This window comes from Canis aureus, chromosome 35 (genome assembly GCF_053574225.1).
Source record: "Canis aureus isolate CA01 chromosome 35, VMU_Caureus_v.1.0, whole genome shotgun sequence".
Taxonomy (NCBI): domain Eukaryota; kingdom Metazoa; phylum Chordata; class Mammalia; order Carnivora; family Canidae; genus Canis; species Canis aureus.
Window position 1 is genome coordinate 8803524 of NC_135645.1, and position 21147 is coordinate 8824670.

A 21147-nucleotide genomic window follows, 5' to 3' on the forward strand; every position below is an offset into this window, starting at 1 on the left:
TGGGAATGACAAGATATATCAGAACTCCCAAATTTTGAAGATGCATTTGGAACTGTGAATTTGAATGCACACAACTCCTCTTGCTTCAAATCTAAGACTCTGCTCGTCCCTGGTCTAATCAGTTATTCAGGAGAAATTTACAGAGCAGAGCACTGGGACACACACCCACAAACATGCCTTTTTGGTTTATTTGCTTTTTTCAAATACAAGCAGTTTAACCTGGGCACTATTTACTAGGTACTGTCTTAGTGGAAAGAGATGTGAGTACTTATGTCAAATTTATTGGCTCAGGAAGTTCACGTCATGTTGGAGGAACCCACGAGGGCCTCTCTGGCAGTGGCCAAGGCCTCAAGGTTGGGGGTGGTGGTGGGTGCCAGCAGATGTAAACTCTAGTTGATGTTACGCTACCAAGACGTGGCCGATGCATGGAGCAGAGCAGAGCAATGGAGAGAAGGAATAAAAATAAGAAAAACCCTGCTTGTTAATATGTATATTTTACATGGCATCTTTGAAGATGAAGCTGCTGCTTACACTACTTTACTACAATTCAGTGAGTTTTACAAGACCACAGGGGGACGTGTTCCAGTTTGAGCAAGCTGAAAATGGCTTAAAGCTGACAGAATAATGAGTATTTTTTTCTTTGTTTAATATTTTTGATCCAGATCGGGTAACTCTGGTTTCTGTCATTTTTACCCGGCATACCTTTTGCTGTTTTCCAGATATGTAAGTTTCTTGCACTTACTAGAGGATTTAATTTCTCGTATGCATAAAAAAAAAGAAGCCAAATAAAGGCAGGCATTTCTAGTTATTAGTCGAATTTTCCAGAATTATGTAGCATATTTGGTTCTCTGTTTAGCCAGTTAACTTCAAAACTGATGGCTTTGACAGGATAGTCTTCCTCTTTCTTCTTCGTTTTGTTCTAATTGTTGTATTTTTATTCTTGATTTGAAGGTTAAACTATGACTGGACTTTGGCTTTCTGCTCCTGGACAATCAGGGATGGAGGGAGAATTTTTCAGGACAAAGGGGTGTCCAACTGGGATTAGATTTGCAATAGGTTAGCAATAGAATAGGTGTGGGAGCGAACATTGAGAAGAAAGATTTTGTGCTGTCCCCGAGATGGACAGCTTTTCAGGAGAGCTTTGTTAACATGTTTGTTTATTATTGTTATTTTTATTCAGTCGTACACTTTCCTGATTTCATGTTAGGAAACAGGTTTGTGTGTCAGCAGCTGCGGAAACCTATCTCTGTGTCCAAAGCTATTTTTCATTTCACAACATGCTTTGTCCATCTTTAAACTTCGGGACTATGTGTCAGAAATTCCTGAAAAGCCCAGGTGTTTTTGCCCCTGAGACGGAGGTGGTCGTGGGGACAGGAGTAATGGTACTATCTCACCCTCCTTTATAATTTACATACAAGGTCACATGTCTCGGTTCACTTTTTACAGGGCAGGGGTAATGAGCCCATTTTACAGGTAAGGATCCAAATGTTAGAATCCATTTGCTAGATTATCTGTTGCACTTTTTACCTCCCTGGGTGCAAGACTTTGTACCTCGTACAGGTCCAGGAGCATCCAACCAGGAGAGAAATGAGGGTCTCTGCCCTCAGCCAGGCTCTGGGGACATGCAGCTCCCCATGCAGTCTCGCTCGGCCCTCTGTGTCCTTGTTTGTTGTGGCTTCAGCTGCTTCCCTGTACGCCGGAGGCCTGCTGCAAGTCTGCTTGCTGCCTCCTGCATATGCATCAGCTTTGCACACCTGTCCAGTGTCAAGGCTATATTTCCCTCCCATTAGGTTTCATTCTACTTCCTTCCCGGTTAGTGGCACTCAGGGGCATGGCAAGGTAGATTGGGAGGAAATTTGAATTAAACTAGGAGACTGGGACTCTGGTCTCCTTGGCTTTGTGGCCCCGAGAGAGATCAGTCACCCTCTCTGAGCCCCGATCCCCTCATTGGTAGAACAGGGGTATGGGCCAGATGGTCGCTGATATGGTTCTAATATGCTGGTGGCTCCAAACGCAGTGCTCGCGGAAGGGGAGAGGCTTCTCTGTTCAACTTTCTGGGAAATGGAAATGCTGATTTTGTTACTTACAACACTTAGTGCTAAGGATAGTTAGGAGTTTCAGATTTTAATTTTTCTTCTGACAGAAAAAGAGAGAAACTGCCTTTCTCCCAAATATTGACAAACCCAAGGGACGCTGCACTTACGTGTGCTGCCATCTGTACTGGGTGGGACGTAGCAGAAGTGAGAAGCCCTGAAAATGTGGTGCGGTGCGCTGGTGCCTGAAGCAAAAGGTACGTGAAATACCCCCCAAAGTGCCAATTCTAAAAGCTCAAACTTGGTTAGAAAGGAAAAGCTGGGAGACAGGGCAAACTCTATGGGGAATTTTATTGCCATTTTCTGTAAAAGCTCTGAGGAGCAGAGTTCTATTTTTCACCTAGAGGACAGCAGAAAGACTGAGCAATAAACCCTTCGGGTGTAATAAATGCATAAATATGGCACAACAATTCTCTATAAAATGCTGACAATTTCTCCTTGAGGTTGTAGTCTTGATTTGGATTTTTGTCATTCATTCTCCTCTCTCTTCTCTCTCATTCTTCTGGGAGATGGTGAGAATGCCCTATTTCCTAAGCCTTTTGCTTTATAGGTTTTTTATAGGTTTCTGCCTTGAATCCCAATTTCAATAACTTATCTCCTTTTTGCTTCCTGCCCGGTTCCCTTGTTTCCTCACCACCAAGTCCTGACTTCCTCCCACCACAGGCCTCCTGGAGACAGGAGTCCTCACCTGGAATGCCATTCTCAGCATCTAGGCTCATTAAACATAAATTAAAGGATGAACTTTATTATTATTTCAAAGGTATTCTCAATGTCTCCCATAATGGGATCTCATGGATCCATCGTATCAAATGGTGATAGCTTGTTTCTCTTTGTTGAATATTGGTTTCTTTCTTTCTTTTTAAATTTATTTATGATAGGCACACAGTGAGAGAGAGAGAGAGGCAGAGACACAGGCAGGGGGAGAAGCAGGCTCCTTGCACCGGGAGCCCGACGTGGGACTCCATCCCGGGTCTCCAGGATCGCGCCCTGGGCCAAAAGCAGGTGCTAAACTGCTGCACCACCCAGGGATCCCCTTGAATATTGGTTTCTGATGGAATCCAAAGAATAAACAGTGTTTGGAGGTAATAATAATAATGGTTTACTTACATAGAAAAGATCTCAACGGGTGATTTCTTCATTTATTTGTTTATATTATGCCTTCTTCCAAAGTAATTTCAGGCAGTTTTCAATAAGGCTCATATATACATACACACACACACACACACACACACACACGCACACACACAAAATGTTAGTGCCTTTCAGACTTCCTAGTGAAGTGCTCCTAAGGGCAGGGGGAGAGTAAATAGGCTGTGTTCTCAGGGTCCTTGGGGAAGAACCCAGAATGATCAAATTGTGCCTTCCAATTCATAATGTATCTGCATTTGTATTAATATTAAGACGTTTAAAATAACCTAACTTTGATTAAATTGGGGTCTCCAGACATATGAGCCACCTTTGGGGATACATGTATTTTAGTGTGAGAAGCATGGCAACAAGACTTTCAAATATGTATAAAAGAACAGGAGTCAGTTACTTTAAAAGGGGTAAATAGGGGCCCCTGGTTGGCGTAGTCAGTGGAGCATGCAATTCTTGATCCTGGGGCTGTGAGTTCGAGGCTCATGTTGGACAGAGAGATTACTTAAAAATAAAATCTTTAAAAAAAATTAAAAAGGTGGATAAAGTTTCTAAGGACAAAACTAGTTTCTGAGTTCCCTACGAGCAAGGACAAACCAGGCTATCTCACATATATATTTAAATAATTCAAGCCTAGGGGCACCTGGGTGGCTCAGTCAGTTAAACCTCTGCCTTCAGCTCAGGTCATGATCCCTGGGTCTTGGAACTGAGCCCCTCATCTGCCCCCTGCTCAGCGGGGAATCTGCTAGTCCTTCTCCCTCCGCCCTTCTCTCCACCCTTCTGTGCGTTTGCGTACACTCTCTCAAATAAATTACGAAGAATAATAAGTAATCTACACTGATGGACTCAATCATGTTTTCCCTTGACCCTATTTCAACAAAAAAGAAAATGAATTTTCCCCCAAAAGTCTTAGGTTTCATTAATTTTTAAATTTTATTTATTTATTATTCTTTGTAATTGATACCTCTGAGTACTTGTTGACTAGGTATATGCTCTTTGCCCCACGTATGAAAAGTCTGTTTATGTTAATTTCCTGAGTTTGCTCTAGTGGTTTTCAGACTTTCTTGTGCATTAGAACTAGCTGGGGAGTAAAAAACAAACAAATAAATAAACCCCAAAACTCATATGCCAAGGCTGTGCCTGATGCCAATTAAATCAGAATCTCAGAAGTGGGGAAGGGTGTAACAACTGGGCATCAGCATTTTGTTTCTTAAAGTTTCCTAAGAGCTTCTAACATGGAGCTAAGTTTGAGACCAGTGGTTCTCAAACTCGAGTGCATTAGGAGAATCACCTGGAAGTCATGTTAAAACAGATTCTTGGCTCCAGCCCTGGATTTTTCCAGTAACTAGGCTCCAGGTGGAGCTTGAGAATGTGCATTCATAGGAGACATTGGTGCTACTGGTCTGAGGATTGCACTTTGAGACCCATTGTTCTAGAGTTTTCATGGACGTTAATACTGTCAGATGGGATGGGATGGAAACCTTCAAGCTCTAAGGATGATTTTGGGTTAATTTGGTAAAACCAGGTGATTTCCCAGCGTTTGAGAAATACCTGTACAACTATGGTCTTTTGCTACAGTGGACATATTTGAGTCTGACTGACAACATGTTCTATTCCAGTTGGATTTAGCCCAGGTCTTGGAGACTCAGTCCCAATCTCTTGCTGTGGATTAACTCTGTTTCATAAATGCAAATTAGGAAAAGATGTCCACCGTGTTGCTTAACCCAGGTGTCCTATGAGACCTCACTGTGCACTGTGAATATTGCCTCGTCATGCTCAGGGTTTGGTGGTTGCTGTGGATGCTACGTGGAGGTGGAGGTCTTCATGATGAATGTCTTTTCTTAAGGAGGGCTATAGCCTTCTCTTTACTAGGCTTAACTGTGCCCAGCCTGGTCAGCTCTTGCTTTGGCTTAGAGCATTGTTTCTTCTTCTCTTATAAATAAAATCTGCACGACTCTCTTAGCTGTACTCGTCCCATTAAAGGGTCATTAGGTTTCCCATTATTAGCAGCTCCTGTTGATGGTGTCCCGCAGAGGCCTCAGCATGGGCTTCCTCACCATGCATTCGAGCAGGAGAACAAGGGGAAGCAGGCAAGTGTGGAGACTCCACTAATATCTGCCTCCCAACTTCAAAACACAAGAGCTAGGCTGGAGATACAGTGTCCCTGCTTCAGCAAAGCTGGCAGCAGGTGAAACAACATTTGCATATTTGTTCCTGCGGGCTCTCAATGGCAACTTCTGTTTAATCTTTTTTGCTTCTTCTTATATCTTTTAATTATAAAAACAAATAAAATATCTAGCTCGGCTTGCCACTTTCTCCATCCCACCTTCTGCCGGCTGCCAATGCTTGACAGTTTTCAGTTGGCTGTCCTTTTCCCCTGAAGTTCTAGATCGCCCGGTCATTACACTGCCTCAGGTGTGGATTGCCAGGTGGCTCAGTGGGGAGGTCGAGTCCCAGAGATAATGGTGCATTTCTTTAACTCAACTTTGCCTTTCTTATAAAAAAAAACAACAACCCAGTATTTTGTGCTAAATTTACCACCATGTGTATTTATTAAACCTTGTATTAATGAAGAATATACAAGCAGAGTAAAATTTAAAGAAACACAAAATCTAGGTATAGTGAGAAATTTTGCCTATTAACTGCATGTAGTGATTAATATCAATTAAAAAAATCTAACTTTAAAGAAGGAATGCTGTCACTTTAGAATTTCTTTTTTTTAAAAATTTTTTATTTATTTATGATAGTCACAGAGAGAGAGAGGCAGAGACACAGGCAGAGGGAGAAGCAGGCTCCATACACTGGGAGCCCGACGTGGGATTCGATCCCGGGTCTCCAGGATCGCGCCCTGGGCCAAAGGCAGGCGCCAAACTGCTGCACCACCCAGGGATCCCACTTTAGAATTTCTGACATCAGAAGTCCCTTTAAATTCACAGATGTCCTCAGGCTGCAGGTGTCCTCAGCTCTTTACCAAGACCATCATCAGGCTTAACCTGTCTCCTTAGTTAACCAAGGAAGTTCTCTTCCAGCAATTTTAACTTCCTTCTCAGGTGCCCACCTTTCCTTTCTTGCAGTTTGCAGGAAAAGGAAATAAGATCCTAATTATACACACTAGCTCCATTTACCTGCTTCACTTCACCATGATTGTACTTTTCTGATTAGGAGAAAATTTGCTTTCTCTGACTGCTTCCTTAGATTTAGCACCCTGCCCTTTCCAGCCGAAGAGAGTCCCCTAATTTACACTGAATACATGCGTTTAGTCATTACCACTAAATGTTACAACTTCTCATTGAGAAGCTGTTCTGGAGCTGTTCTGTCTGGCTCCGGGTACAACTTGGCTTCTTTTAAGGGGCGTCACTGAAGGTTGAGACCATGTCAAAGCTCACTACACAATATAATTATTCAGTTAGGAGTGGGAATGACGTGTTTCCCATGAGGGGAGGTGGTCCTCGTGCCACGTGAAGGTCTGGAGGCTGGTAGTGATGCAGCTGCTGGACATAGTTCCAAAGTGCTTTGCATTGGCAAGCTGTTTAACTCTTAAGGAAAATTAGGTGTACACCTAATAGAAACTTTTTTTTTTTTTGCTTTAAATATTTTTTAAGTGAAAGGACACCAACCACACTCCTACTCAATTAAGAGAAACACTTTTACAATCCTGAGGTCTTTTATTTCTTTTACATGTATCATGCCATGAATTCATGGGGAATGGGTCTCAGCAGTTCAGGCTCCTTTCCATTGGTTCTCACAAAGTGTGCTTCTCTGGGTGGGGCAGGCTGGTGCTTCGGTTGGACCCAAGTACCTTTCTTTCTCTTTGGCTTCCTTCTTTTTCTGATCATTTTCCTTCACACGCTTCAGGAAGCTATCTCAGGCTCTTTGAGTGTTTAATATGCTCAATGGGGACATTAATTCTCTTGGCAAGAATCTTGCCCTTAACTTGTTTGTTTACAACAATGCCAACAGCATGTTGAGTAACACTGTAGACTCTTCCAGTTTTGCCATGGTAACATTTGTGGGGCATTCCTTTTTGAACAGTGCCCATTCCCTTGATGTCCACAAAATCACTTTTCTTAGAGATTGGCATGTATGTGGCCAAAGGAACAACTCCATGTTTTCTAAAAGGCCTAGAGAACATATAGCGGGTACCTCTCCTCTTTCCCTTTGTGTTGGTCATTTTGGCGATTTACAGATGGCGGTTCCTAATAGAAACTTTTGAAACTGACCTCTTTACTAAATGGAATAATAGAGCTCTGTCCTCTGTAAAATGTGGGATGCTGTCTGGAGTCATGGCAAAGTCAATGTTCTAATACACCAAACACTCCTGCTCCCATAGATAACGTCTCCACTTCTCAAGAGTTGGCTGCGTTTGTTGCAAACTTGTTTGTGCCATTTGTTTTTTGTTATCATAATCATATAATTTTATTAACCATTACATAAGTAGATGGGACATTAATGCAAGAAGAAAGTATATCAAAATCATATAATTTTATTAACTATTACATAAGTAGATGGGACATTAATGCAAGAAGAAAGTATCTCTATGGAAGCTAAGCTTCTTTGGAAAGATTTGATAAAACAAATTGCTGAGAATTGTTATCAAATTAAGGATGGGCAAAACATCTGCATGAGATTAGAAAAATATCGTAGAAGTCTAGGAGAATTCTGCTTTTAGATTGCTTTGTCTCTTCCGAAGAAATTAGATGCTACATCATGGATGTGCTTTATGCAAGAAAGACAACCGAGAACTCCCTTCAGCACACTTAACGATAGAATATGCAGCCTTAGCTCCACATTAAGACATTGGTGAATAATATATTTATAGGTTCGAGTTTTAGTGAAATGTTTAACTTAATTAACTTGATTTTTTTCTAATTAACCAAACAACTGCCAGTCCCTATTACATTCACTGTTTATACAACTCAAGTGGGAACTCGGTATTCATGCGCTATGTTGCCAGACATTGTCCCAAAGCTCCATACTTGGCCCTGTGGATTTTGAGAATTCCTGTGGGGTTTATGTGTTCCTGGCCCCTCTGGCTCTAAACTTCTAGTTCTCTGTATTTCTCTTAAAAAAAAAAAAAAAAACAACTTAGGTAAAGTATTTACATATGTCTAGACTTGATTGAAGGGGGAAGGAGGGCAGGGCAAAATTTTACATTTTAGGAATACAAATAATTTCAAATTAGAAATCAGGTACCTTTGTTCTTAAAAGTCCTAAGGTCACCCTGCAGTTGGGGATTCGGCTGTTAATCCCACACCCTCTCCCCGGCCACACATCACTTGCCTAGTTTTTTCTAACTGCTTATTTCTTTTCTCTTCTGGTTCTTCTCTCCATTCCTGTTCATGTCAAACGCAGAGCAGTGTGGCCAACACTCTGCTGTGTCATTTCCTGCTAATCCTTGCTCTTGGGTGGGGTCTCCCTTCCCTCCCTGTCTTCTCTCAGCCAGCTTTATATATGATATATGTAGTTTACCAAGGTGACCCCACCCCAAGAAATGAAATACCTTTGAAAGCAAAAGTTGGCGATATTAAGCATTTCTCTAGGACAGAAGGCAAAAATTGGGATTGTACTGGGTAAACCAGGATCTGCTATTATTTTCCTAACCATAGACAGTTTTCTCCTTAAGAAGAATTCTGGTGTTCATAGATAAAATATTTTTCATCCCATTACATATACTCTTCCAGTTTGGTTAAACTCACACAGCCAATTCTGTCCCTCAACAGGAGAGTGTGTGATTCACTGAAGCAAAGTGTGTTCTTTACTGGTCATCGGCATTTACTGTTCTGTGTACCTCACCCTCTCTGAGCTCAGTTTTTCCATCTGTGAAATGGAAAATATTATTACCTGCTAAGGGACTCTTGAGAAAAGTAGACAGTAAAGCATTTTGGAAGGGATTAAACTGTAGAAATGTAAGGTTTATTGTAATCACTGTTTTTAATGAAATTAAGAGTCAGAAGTTATAGGGGAGTGGCAAATGATACCGTGCCATACCAGCCTGGCAGCTTTTCTTGTTTTGGGCCTCTGAGCATCTTACACAGTGCCCTTTATTCTTGCTCCTTGACTCTAAACCTGGTCCTTCCTCATAACTCTACCAGTAATCCTGGATCCTGACCTTCAGCCTCTTTATTATTTCTGTCTTGGACCTCTACTCAGAAAATTCATCCAATCACCCTGAATTGTAGGTCATTGAGTTGAGTTATTGTGATGCTGATAAATGAGAACTAAATTGAAGCCATCAGCCTCATTTTCCTTACTCACCTATTTCCAGATGTGGAAGGTAATGGGCTTGGATTGGCTGCTAACAACGAGGCTCATCAAAGACCATTTTCCCTAAGGGCATTAAATGCAATTTATTGATTGGGTGGAGGCCTAAGGCCTTTGGGGTGTGGATTTGTATTACAGCCCATGAAGATGGGTTGGAGCTGAAATCCAAGCCTGCCACCTGAGTTTGTCAAATTGATCAGCAACACTGTGGCTTGAGATTCAGAAGCCAGGTAGGCTGACAAGATGAGAAGTTAAACAATGTCTCACCTTATTACCGAGAGATAACAGCTCTTTCTTTCCTCTGAGAGTGGGAATATGGACCTGTTTTCTACGTGCTGAATTCTATTGCTTAACTTGGGGAATATATCTATTTATTCTTCATTGTCTCCTCCAGTCAGTCAATGATGGCTCCTTGGATTGTCTAAGCTTGCTCTTTCCACTTCCTCTCCTGTTTTGAATCCACTCCACTAAGGCTTTTTACCTCCTCCACTACAAGCAAACCACTTAAAATGACTGCCCCTCCTTATTGCTAAAAACAGGGGACAGATTTCAGCTCTGATTTTCATTGCATTATCACAGCATTTGATATGCTGAGTCGTACTCTTCCTTGAAACAGCTTCTTCCCTTGGCTTCCAGGGTCTCTTACTTTTCTGGTTTCTTCATACCTCCATGGCTGTTCCACCTCAGTCCCTTTGGTTGGTGCATCCTGATCTTCTTGACCTCTAAATATTGGGTTCTCTAGGGGTCAGTCCTCAAGATGTTTTCCCTATTCTGTTTACACTCATGTCCAACCAAACTCAGGTATTTAAATACCATCCATCTGCTGAAGACTCTCAAATTTATATCTCTGACCTGAAACCCTTCCATAGACTTGAAATATGTATGGTTATTGCTTACTCAGCTTTTCACTTAAGTTTGTAATAGGTATGTTGAAAATTAATATGTTGCATACTGAACTTCTGCTCTCCCCCAAACATCCTTCTCCTAGTTGTTCCTTATTAGTAAAGAGCAATCCTCCCTTTCAGTTGCTTGGGCTCAAACCCTTGAAGTCATCTTAATTTATCTTTCCATTTCATATTCTACTTTCAGTGTGCCAGCATAGCTTATTGGTTTATCTTCAAAATATTTGAATATCCAGAATGTGACCACATCACCCTGGTCCCGGATACCATCCTCTGTCACCTGATTTATTGCCATATCCTTCCTGATTGGCCTCCCTGCTTCTCTGCCGTGGCCCCTCGTGATGGAATTTCAACACTAGCAGCCAAGTGATCCTTTAAAAACCAAAGTCAGATTATGTTTCTCTTTGCTCAAAACCTTGAATTTCGCTTAGAGTAACAACCAGAGGCCTTACAAAGCTTCCTGTGAGGCTCTTCATATCTGTTTCTGAGCTAAGTCCTAATAGACTCCTTCACTCTCACTCTGTGTTTTTAGTGACCACACTGGCTTCCAGTACTCTAGCCACAATCCTGCCCCATGAGACTTTCACTTGAAAATCTCTGCTTGAAAAAAACTTACCTTTCGTCACTGCATTATAGTATCTTTGAACAGTTACCGTGAACAAGGCACTGTGGTTTCCCACCTCCCAACTTCCTTTGTTGGAAATTAACTATTTTTGTTTCTGTGTGCTTTTAAGACCTATATATTTTAATAATATATAGGTCTTATTTGAAAATTTGAAAATTATGGTCTCTTCTAAGGGTGTAAATGTAGATCAATTAAATCTTCAGTCATTGGGAGCCACAGGTAGTGGCAACTGAATACTGAACAGGCTCACCTGGCAAAGTCAGCATCTCAGAAGGCACAGTAAGGGAAACCTGAAACTATAGAAGCTATTGAGTACCTGACTATTGGACTGAAAGAAAGGATTCAGTGCCCATCCCTTCTTTGTTTTTCTAGGCATGCAGCTGACTGGCTTCTTCTATCTAGAGCAATGCCCCAAACCACTTCTCAATCTATTAAAAAGTGATAATATATTATTTAAATATATCTTACCCTGCTTTCAAAAGTGACACATTTAAAATACATTTGAAATATAAGTGAATTATTCATTTACCAAAGAGCAGGCTTTTACCAAAATAGTTCAGGATAAAAAAGCAGCATATGAGATTATCTGATTGTCACCTACTTGCGTTCTAACAACCATATGTACTCTCCCATTCACTTTTGGTATTTTCGGTCCTCAGGCTGAAAGGTCTCAAACAGCATTTTGAGATTTGAGAATTCTGAGGTTTTTGATTATATCCACACCTACTGGTGATCCAACTGCTGATGGTTTCATATCAGGAAACTTCAGAAGAACTTTGCATGTTTGCACTTTCCAAAATTTTGATAAAGTAAAAATTCAATTATTTAGAATTTGTAAACTACAAATTAAGGTATGTGCTTTAATACATGCTCTGTTTTTTTTTTTTTTTTTTTTTTTTCATGCTCTGTTCCTATCTCTTGTTCCAATTTTTTTATCCTTCTGTTTGGAACATTGCCTTAGATGTTTCATTAGTTTAACTAGCATTAGAGAACATCTAATGAATTAGGCAGTCAGTCAAAATTGGAGTATTTTGAAGGGAAGCTCCTGTTTCTTCAGATATAAAATCAGAGTCTTAAGTTTGGAAAGAACCTGAAAGTTTCATCTAGTGTTTCTCACCGGTAGTTGCTTATTAGAACCATCTGGAGAGTGTCTTAAAATGCTGGTGCCCTGGGCTAATTGAAGCCAAGTTTCTGAGGATTATGTCTAGGCATCTGTATTAAAACAAAAACAGAACCCCAAGTGATTTTACTGTGTCACCAGGATTGAGAACCATGATGTAGGTAAACCCGCTTTATGCTTAAATCTTCTCTGCATCATTGTCACTACCCTAAACTTGGCAGGTCTCTGTTAGATTCCTCCAAGGAAGAAGTTCTTAGTCTTTCTAAGAACAGCTCTATAGGAAATTCTTCCTTATATTGACATAAAGCTGTCTGCTTATACCTTATGCCCATTGTTCCTGATTCTGTTATTTGAGACCACAAAGAACAAATCTCACCTCTCCACATGACAGTTCTTTCAAACTCTGAAGCCAGTTATTCAGTTTATAACCAAGTATTTATTGAATACCTGTTACAGGCCTAGATCTGCCCTGAGTCCCCAACAGAAATAAAATATGGTCATTGCCCTCATGATGCTCACAGTCTAGTGGGTAAGATGGAAAAACTAATGACACTGGTACAGCTCAAGAATGCATGGTTACCCTCCCATCTCTCTACCCTATATCCCACCCCATCTTACTCTTCTGTAAGCAGAATTAGCCTCAATTCCTTGAATTTGGCTGCAGATGACATCATTTTGAGGGCTTGTACTGAGGCTCTCTACAGAGGTTTGAGCTTACTTCAGGTTGTCTACCTCCCTAAGTAAGTATGGCTGCTAGGCTGGATTACAGGTGTCAGATGTGGTCTGAATATACAGAGGGGAGAGAGGGACTGCCATCTACTTCCTTTTATTTCTAGATGATATACTGCTGGCTCATTATGAAGTTATAGACAATTAAAGCCATCAGGACTTCCTCATATATCCAGGGCTACTTGTAATGAACATATCTAGCCTTTGGGTGTGTACGAAGATAAGGGTAAGGCAAGGCCGATGATATCGAAGCAAGGAGTTGGAGGAGTTTAACTTCCCTCTCTCTTGTCTACCTTTTCCCTGGGCTTACTCATGAGTCCATAAGATCACGTGAACATTCTGTCAATTGACCACTTCTTTCACTAGTACCAAAGGGCCACGGATGGGCTTGTCCAGAGGTGGGCACATTTGCCAAATGAACTAGACCTAAAAGGGAGCAACAGTTTGGTGAAACTCTTTCCTGTTCCAGACTTATCTATCTGCTAATCAATACTGGAAGCAAGTAGCTTTTCTAGTGGTCTTCTGGATGCAAACAGGTCAATTGCATTTTTTTTTTTTTTTGGCTCTCTCTTTTTCTGTGCTCAAAGATCAATGGTGGAGTATATTATCTTATAGTTTAACGAGAATCTTAAAAATCTGTGACCTCTGATCTGTAGCTGACTCATCTTTTTTGTACTTTAGGGTGTCTGGGTTATTCTGGTCCCTTAGAAACCTGCATCAACTGACATTTTTTCAGTGCTGCCCCAAACTGCTCTCCCTTTATGTTTGCCAATTAGCATCTCAAGAAGGAATACTGCTATATATTTGAATTTTTGCATTCACATTTAATGAAATGTTTCACAGATATTTATAACACAACAGATTCTGCTCTGCTGAAATCAAAGTGGGCACACTGAAGATGGATTAAAGGCAAAATATCACCATCAGAATCAGTAAACACTCATTGAGCATGTATGACATGATCAGTTTAGACTAAAACCAAGACACCTGCACTCCGATGTTTATAGAACCAACTTGGGTTCTAATCTGGGGAAGATGTAGGCAGGACTTCTTCACTGTTGGTGCCTTTTTTAGTATCTCTTCAGTAAGAACCAGACCAACCTACTGAAGATGCTACGGTTACATTTGCAGATGTACATATGAAGGTGTTTGAAAATAGGCTTTTATCACCTGCCCAGTTCTCTTACCCATCCTCCATGATAGAGTTTCAACTCCCCAGCTCTTCAAGGAGCAAACTTGTGTCAATATCAATGGCCTGTTTGATCTTCACCATCTTTGTCATCTCTGCAGCATTTGACTTCATTGATAATTCAGATATAGAAACAAAATTGCCGTACACCACACCCCATCTTACTCTCTTAGTGCTCCCTGTTTCACTACACCATTCCGGACAGTCATGTCCTTCTGGTCCATCTTTCTCTGCCTTGGTCCTCCCATCCTCTAACCATGGGCCTCCCTTGAGACTTAATATTTGATATTATGTGTACTTTTTCATTTGGATTTCTCAGGATTTAACTACCATTTGAATTATTATATCTCCCGAGTCTTTATTTTCAGCCCTAGAGTACAACATACATTATCTATTACTCGTTAAAATCAAATGTCATTGTAATTTTGTTATTATCTTTACATTAATCCACCTGTATTTGCTGCTTTCGAGTGTAGGTAGTACTTAAAATCAAACATTTCATTTTTTTTTTCTGGCATCTCTGTTTCTTCAGTGGAATTCCTTTTTCCCAGTCACTCAAGCATATTGGTTTTTTTTCCCCTAAAATAAGTATTTACTATATTTCAGATACTATTCTAGGTGCTGGGTAGGTTATAGACTAAAACATATTGCCTTCGTGGAGTTTGTATCACAGTGAGGGAATTAGACATTAATCATGTAATCACAAAAATAGACCTTACTATCTGAATGAGGAGAACGACAAAGGAAAAGTACAGGGAGCCATGGGAATGTAGAATAAGGGGCTCGACTTAGGCTAGGAGGCAAGGGAAGTCTTCTCTGCAGAAGTGATGTTTGATCTAAGATCTGAATGATGAGTCAAGGCTGGAAAGGGACAGCCCAGCCATAAAAGCCAGCATTCCTGAAGGTCTTGGGAGTGAGGGTGGCAGTTGGAGGAAATTGCAAGTCAAAGCATCAAATAAAATAAAATAAAATAAAACCAGCCTAAGTAGACAATGACATGGAAGGGAAAGTGGCAAGAGATGAGGCTGAGTTCGTACATGAAGGGCCTTGAGGCCATGTTAAGGATTTTGGCCTTTATCCTAAGAACTATTAACAGCATACTAGGTAAAGGAATACCAGGATCACACTTGTATGTTTAGGTTATCGGGGGTCCGTGGGGATAGAATAGATTGGCAGGGAGTGGGCGGATCTGGATGTAGGGCCACCAGTTGGGAGGCTGTTGGAATAGTGGGGATAAGGTTCAGGTAAGTGGGTACAGAGATGGGGAGAAAATGCCGGCTCTGGGATACAAACCCAAACTTTGGAGCCCCTGTGTCTGAATAGACTTCCTATTCAACTGGCCCACATGTTCCCTTACATTGTCCTCAATCATAATACTCTCTGCATCTGTGTTTTCCTTTCCACTCCTGTTCTTGCCACAGAATTCCAGAGCTATGAATTCATGTGTGAGTTTTAGCCATATCCTGTTAGGGGTTGTTCCCTGAGAACAGTTCTTCTTCAGCTCCTCAGTTCCCTACCTTACACAGGGATTCAGTGGTCCCAGCGACTTCTCCCTGTCTCGGGACCTATGTCAGCTATGCTGAGATTGGCTTCTTCTAGGACAAAACCTGTGGATTGGTGTGTGTTATAAGGTCATGGTTCCAAACAGGAATAAGCTCCATCATTTGGTGTATTTTGCAAGCATACAGGTTTCTAGGCTCAGTACCCAGAGGTTTTGGGGTGAAACCTAGGAATTTTGGGGTGGAGCCCAGGAATCTGTGTTTTATGTAGTACAGATGTCTAAGGACCAGGCAGGTTTGGTTTGCTCTAAGGCACCACTTATCTGCATTTCACTTTGTATTGAAGAGGATAATCTTTTTCCAGGGCTAGGCTCTGTCTTCTCTGGGATATCCTCCCCAGTCTCCTTCTTCCCCTAACTAAAACAACCTTTCACACTTAAATCTTTATTTGACTTTAAAGCCTTCTGTTTTGTGGTTTTTCTTCCCACTGGGGAATCTCTGATGTCTTCTCGGCAGGCGTAGCCACCTGTGAAGGGACGTGCCATGCCATAGAGGACTGTTCCCTGGATGGTTGAGTGACAGGGAGGATTTCCTGAGATTCATTATGAAGCAAACCCCATATTTGCAAAGATGAAGTATTGGATAGAGCAAGAGAGGAAACTTAGCAGCAAGAAAATAATCTATTTGAGAATACAGCCCTGTTTCATGTATCTGTCAATTAGATTTGCTTCCTTTTGGTCTTTAGATAAAAAAAAAAACAAAACACCTCACATAAACATGACTGTGGTGCATCTGTTTTAATGCTTCTAATCTTCTGACTACTAGAGCAAAAAATTAATATCTTCCTTCCTCGGTAACAGTGAAAACTTAGATACCGATGGAAGGAGGGAAACGAAGAACAGATGCGGTCTATCTCCGGGTGGAGGACTTTGTGTGTGTGTGTTTGTATTCACATACGTATGTGATTAGCATCAATTTAATATTTTTATGGAACTCTAGCAATAGATCATGTTAGATACGTGAAAAAAAAATCAAAATTGGATCCCTGACCTAATATACTTAACTTTATAGGCAGAGTGAATTATCAGATATCCACGAGCCAAAGAAATAACGTGAAGGGAAGTTTACTTGGTGTCCAAATATGGATTCATTACTTTTTAATATTCTCTAACGTCTATTCTTAGAACCACGGGTCTTTTCAAATGTCCTTTAATTTCATCTATAGTCAGTATACTGACAAGTGATTATTGAGCTATGGCAGGTAGCAGAACATGTATTTGCATTCCCTAAAATTGAGTCACTGAAACCCGAATGAAGAACACAGATGAATTATAAATTTAAATTGTGTGTGTGTGTGTGTGTATGTGTGTGTGTGTTCAAAGGGGGAAGGAGGTGAAGCTGGGAGGAGGCAGGAGAGTGACTTGCTTCCACTCCTAGCACAGAGGAAGATAAATCAACACAGAAGATTAAAAAATGCAAAACCCTTTTCCCATTCGCCTCGCCTCCTTGTGGTGTCTTTGAATGTGTTTGGCAGCAGTGGGCCATGTCAGGCCACCTGTACAGTCAGCAAATTGCTCATGGTTTTTAAAGGGCTCCTTTATAGCAGCCCTATAGGAAATTGGATGCTTGCTTTGGAACGGCCACTGTATTTTTACATTTTTGAGGCATTATTATGTTTTGATTATATTTTCTTTTGTTTTAAGGTTAAAGAGGCTTTTCTTTATCCCTGCAATGGATAACAAGCTCCTCCCTTATGGAAGACTATCTGCCGTCTATTGCTGTCATTTAGAATGCCACGTCCAGGGGTAGACAGTCTGCAAGTTGTGAAGTTCCGGGGCGCCAGTCACATTCTTGTGCTGGCAGGCAGAGATGCACGTGGACTGTATTGTGAGCGGCACTCCCTGAAGCTGTGCCACAAGGTGGTGGGTACTCAATAAAAAAATAAAAATGAATGAATAAGCAATTGACTGATTGAATGCCTTTCTTTTCATTTTTCAGGGAACCTAGTGTAGTTTATGTTGAGTCCAGAAGGAAGAGAAATGTATAGACCCTGGATTAAGAGAGACTTGGGTTCAATCCCGGCTCCCTTGTTTACTTCATGTGTGATTGGGGTAAAATGACTTAATTTCTTTGACTCTCAATTTGCCTATCTAGGTAGAGGGAAGTAGAGGGAACCAACTTTGTAGTTATGAAGAGAATTATGTGTGGATATATAGAGAAAGCATAATATAGTCCCTGACAGAGGGTAGATACTGAATATTAATAAAGATAATCCCGATTCTATGTTTTTCTTTTTTTAAAAAAGATTTTATTTATTTATTCACAAGAGACACACAGAGAAAGGCAGAGACACAGGCAGAGGGAAAAGCAGGCTCCATGCAGGGAGCCCCGAACTCCAGGATCACGCCCTGAGCCGAAGGCAGATGCTCAACCACTGAGCCACCCAGGGGTCCCTCTATCCTATGTTTTTCTTTTTTTTTATGATTCTATGTTTTTCAATCCAACTTTAGTTACGTTGGTAACAATGAGTGGAGAAGGTAAAGCCTGGTCATAGGACTCAGCTAAAACCCAGGTCTACTAAGGGCAGGGACTTGTGTGTCTTATGTGTAGCTCTCAGTTTGTGCCCATCCCAGGGGTAAACGTTGCATGAACTATCAGAGAAGTTACTAGTACGAACTGGCAATGTATTTCTTCATTGAAACATAAAAGAATTAGCTGAGCATTACTGATTCTACCTTGTGCAATGAGAGGGATGTGCATTTTATCAGACACTAGCTTTGGCCTATGATTCCAGAGCCAACTAGAAAGAACACACGGGGAGGTGCTGATACTAAATTCTCAGAGCTCCACGCAAGTATGGCCCTGTTCTGATGGCCCGGATGATGCCTCTTTAGGTTCTGTTGGTGTGCTACCACTTTCTGCTTTTCTACTGTAATAAATTCTCAAGCCTGCAGCCTGCCTTGCAGAATTTAGCAGACTTATTCCTTTTTATTGTTATTGCCTCCTTCTTGCCGCTTTTTTTCATTATTTGTGCCTTTGCTCCTTCTATGCATTTATTAGCAGAATTAGCACATTTCCAATATTTGTTCACATTTAATGAGGTATTGGTATTTTGATGGCAGAAATGAAGAAGTGAGACCCACGGGTGAGAATTTTATTGAACTTCGATGTATTTTATTTTCCAAGATGTGTAATTCACAAAGTCATGATCTATTATTGTGCGACACAAAGTGATACGTACCCCTACAGTATCTGATATTTTCATGGCTAAATATATAACACTGTTAAGGAAAGTTTCTTAGACAAGCTGGCTGTATCCTGAACAGTCAAATTTATTTAACAGGAAAAGAAAAATATCCTATCAGCCACAAAACACTTCAAATACATAAAAAATTACTAGAAATACAAAATTATATTAGAAATGCTTCCGGATTAATTGGATTAAATAGTCTTAGTCAAGGTTCTTTTGGTGTAAATAATGGAAACCTACCCAAACTGGCTGGAGCAAAAATGGGGGAATTTATTACATGGGTGTCTCAGAGTTCCCAAGTGCAGAAATGGGACTGCAGCATGGAGCTAGGAAGCCAGCAGAACCTAGGCGTAGACACATTTTAAACCTCAAGATCTCTCTTTCCAGTGCTCTCATTGCAGTTTTCTGTGCTTCTTTCTGCCCAGCAGAAGTCGGCTATCTCCTAAGGGCAAGCTCAGTTCCTGAGTTTATTTTTTTATTTTTAATTTTTTTATTTTATTTTTTTTTAGCTCCTGAGTTTAGATGAAGAGCTCAAACTACCCAGCATGTCTGAACCCCTAGTCCATTTATCCAGGGGAAATAATGTGATTGGTGCAGAGTGTAGGAGTCCTATGGTGAGCACCTGACTGCCTAGAGACTTGAATTGGGGTGGAATGAGATGAGTAGAGGAAGGAAATTCTCAGTGAAGTGAGAAATGCGTATTGTCTGCTATGCACTTTGACCCGACGGATGCTTTTTCAATGCTACATAATGTAGACACAAAATATTTGTAGCTGAAGCATGTAATGACATTTGCTTACTGTTAGAAGGTGATTCTATATATATGTATGCCAAAGTGACCTATTTTTTCTTTTTTTTTTAAAGATTTATTTATTTATTTTAGAAAGAGTAAGAGTGCATGCTTGCACATGCGTATGAGCAGGAGAGGGGCAGAAGGAGAGGGAGAGAGTCTCCAGCAGACCCAGGCTGAGTGCAGAGCCCAATACAGGGCTTGATCTCACCACCCTGAGATTATGACCTGAGCTGAAACCAAGAGTCGGACTCTTAACTGTGCCACCCAGGCGCCCCGCCACCCCCCACCCCCGCCAAAGTGACCTATTAAGAAACTTTCTGTAGAATTTAAGTCCTAAAATTTTTTATTTGAACGAAGTAAGAAATTATAGAGAGTTGCATATAAAAGATTTTATATTTATTTTGCTGCCTTTGGGCATGGGTTAGATTGTGTTTAATCATCATTATAAACTAATTATAGTGTTAGCCTTTATTTGGTTACTCAAAAATGCTGATTATTTCATTGGTATTTTTCTCTTCTTATCTTTATCCATTCCTTTGTTCTATATTTCTTCTTTACTTTTCTCTTGGCCTATTCTTTTTCTCTCTCTCTCCCTCCTGTTTTTCTTTACTCTTTCTCTCCTAAGGAATGAAAAGATGTGTGTGTGGGTGTTGTTGCAAGGGGGAGAGAGGAAAAATTGAGCAATGACAAGTATGAAAGTAGCAAAATTATTTTAGTAACTCACTGTCTTGGGAGGATACATATTGATGTATAATTTATACACAAATGCAAATAGTCATGTAAATTGGGTGCGTATTTTAGCTCTTAGAAAATGACTGCCCTCGCATTGCTGTGCTGTCCTTCCTATGTCTTGGCTTCACGTGGCTGCTCTGGAGTCACCAGGAATCAGAATTAAGAGGAAGGTGAAGCGTGTGGCCTTTGTATGCCCATAAAATGACCAAGGCATGTGAGAGAGATGAAAGGAAAGCAGAGAGAAGTATAAATGAAGAGAAAGGCGAGATGATGTCATGGTATGGATCACGGGGGAGGATAAACAAGGGAAAGAGGAGGGGGACTGAGCAGGTGACAGGGCCGAACTGAGTAGTATGTAGGGAGCTGTCTGGAGGGCATGTACTTCGTCAGGAGAAGGGCTGCTGCTGGCATGTCTACTGTCTGTGTCATTTAGGAAAAGACTTCCCCTTGCAGTTTATGTGGCTGCAGAAGAGTCCACTCCTCAGCTGGCCTGGGCACCTCTGTGAAGGGCAAACTTACATAATATTATGCAGCATCCTGAGGGGTAAGAGAAACAAGAAGTGGGAAGCCAGGATGCAAATCTAAGGTTTGCAAAGAGTCCCTCCCTAGCTGCCAAGCACCAGGTTAGGACCTGGCCATGCAGCAGGGGCTGTGTGTGTGAGGGCTGTGCCTTGGGGTGTTATGGCTTCGGAGCCCTGGAGCAGGGAGAGTGATCAGTAGAAAGCTCGTCAGAAGGGATGAGAGTCGGAGTGTGGGCCATGCTTCCAAGTGAGGGTGGTAGAGGAGCACGTGTGACTTGGTAGAAGGAGCCCTTGGG

The 21147-nt window shown here is 41.1% G+C and overlaps 1 long non-coding RNA gene across 1 annotated transcript; it reads left to right on the plus strand.

Moving 5' to 3' along the window:
- Window positions 1-2117: 2117 nt before the first annotated feature.
- Window positions 2118-17481, plus strand: LOC144305472 (uncharacterized). The gene is made up of 3 exons (XR_013372478.1): window positions 2118-2290; window positions 2972-3175; window positions 17259-17481. It is a non-coding gene; the product is annotated as an uncharacterized LOC144305472 (long non-coding RNA).
- Window positions 17482-21147: the final 3666 nt, after the last annotated feature.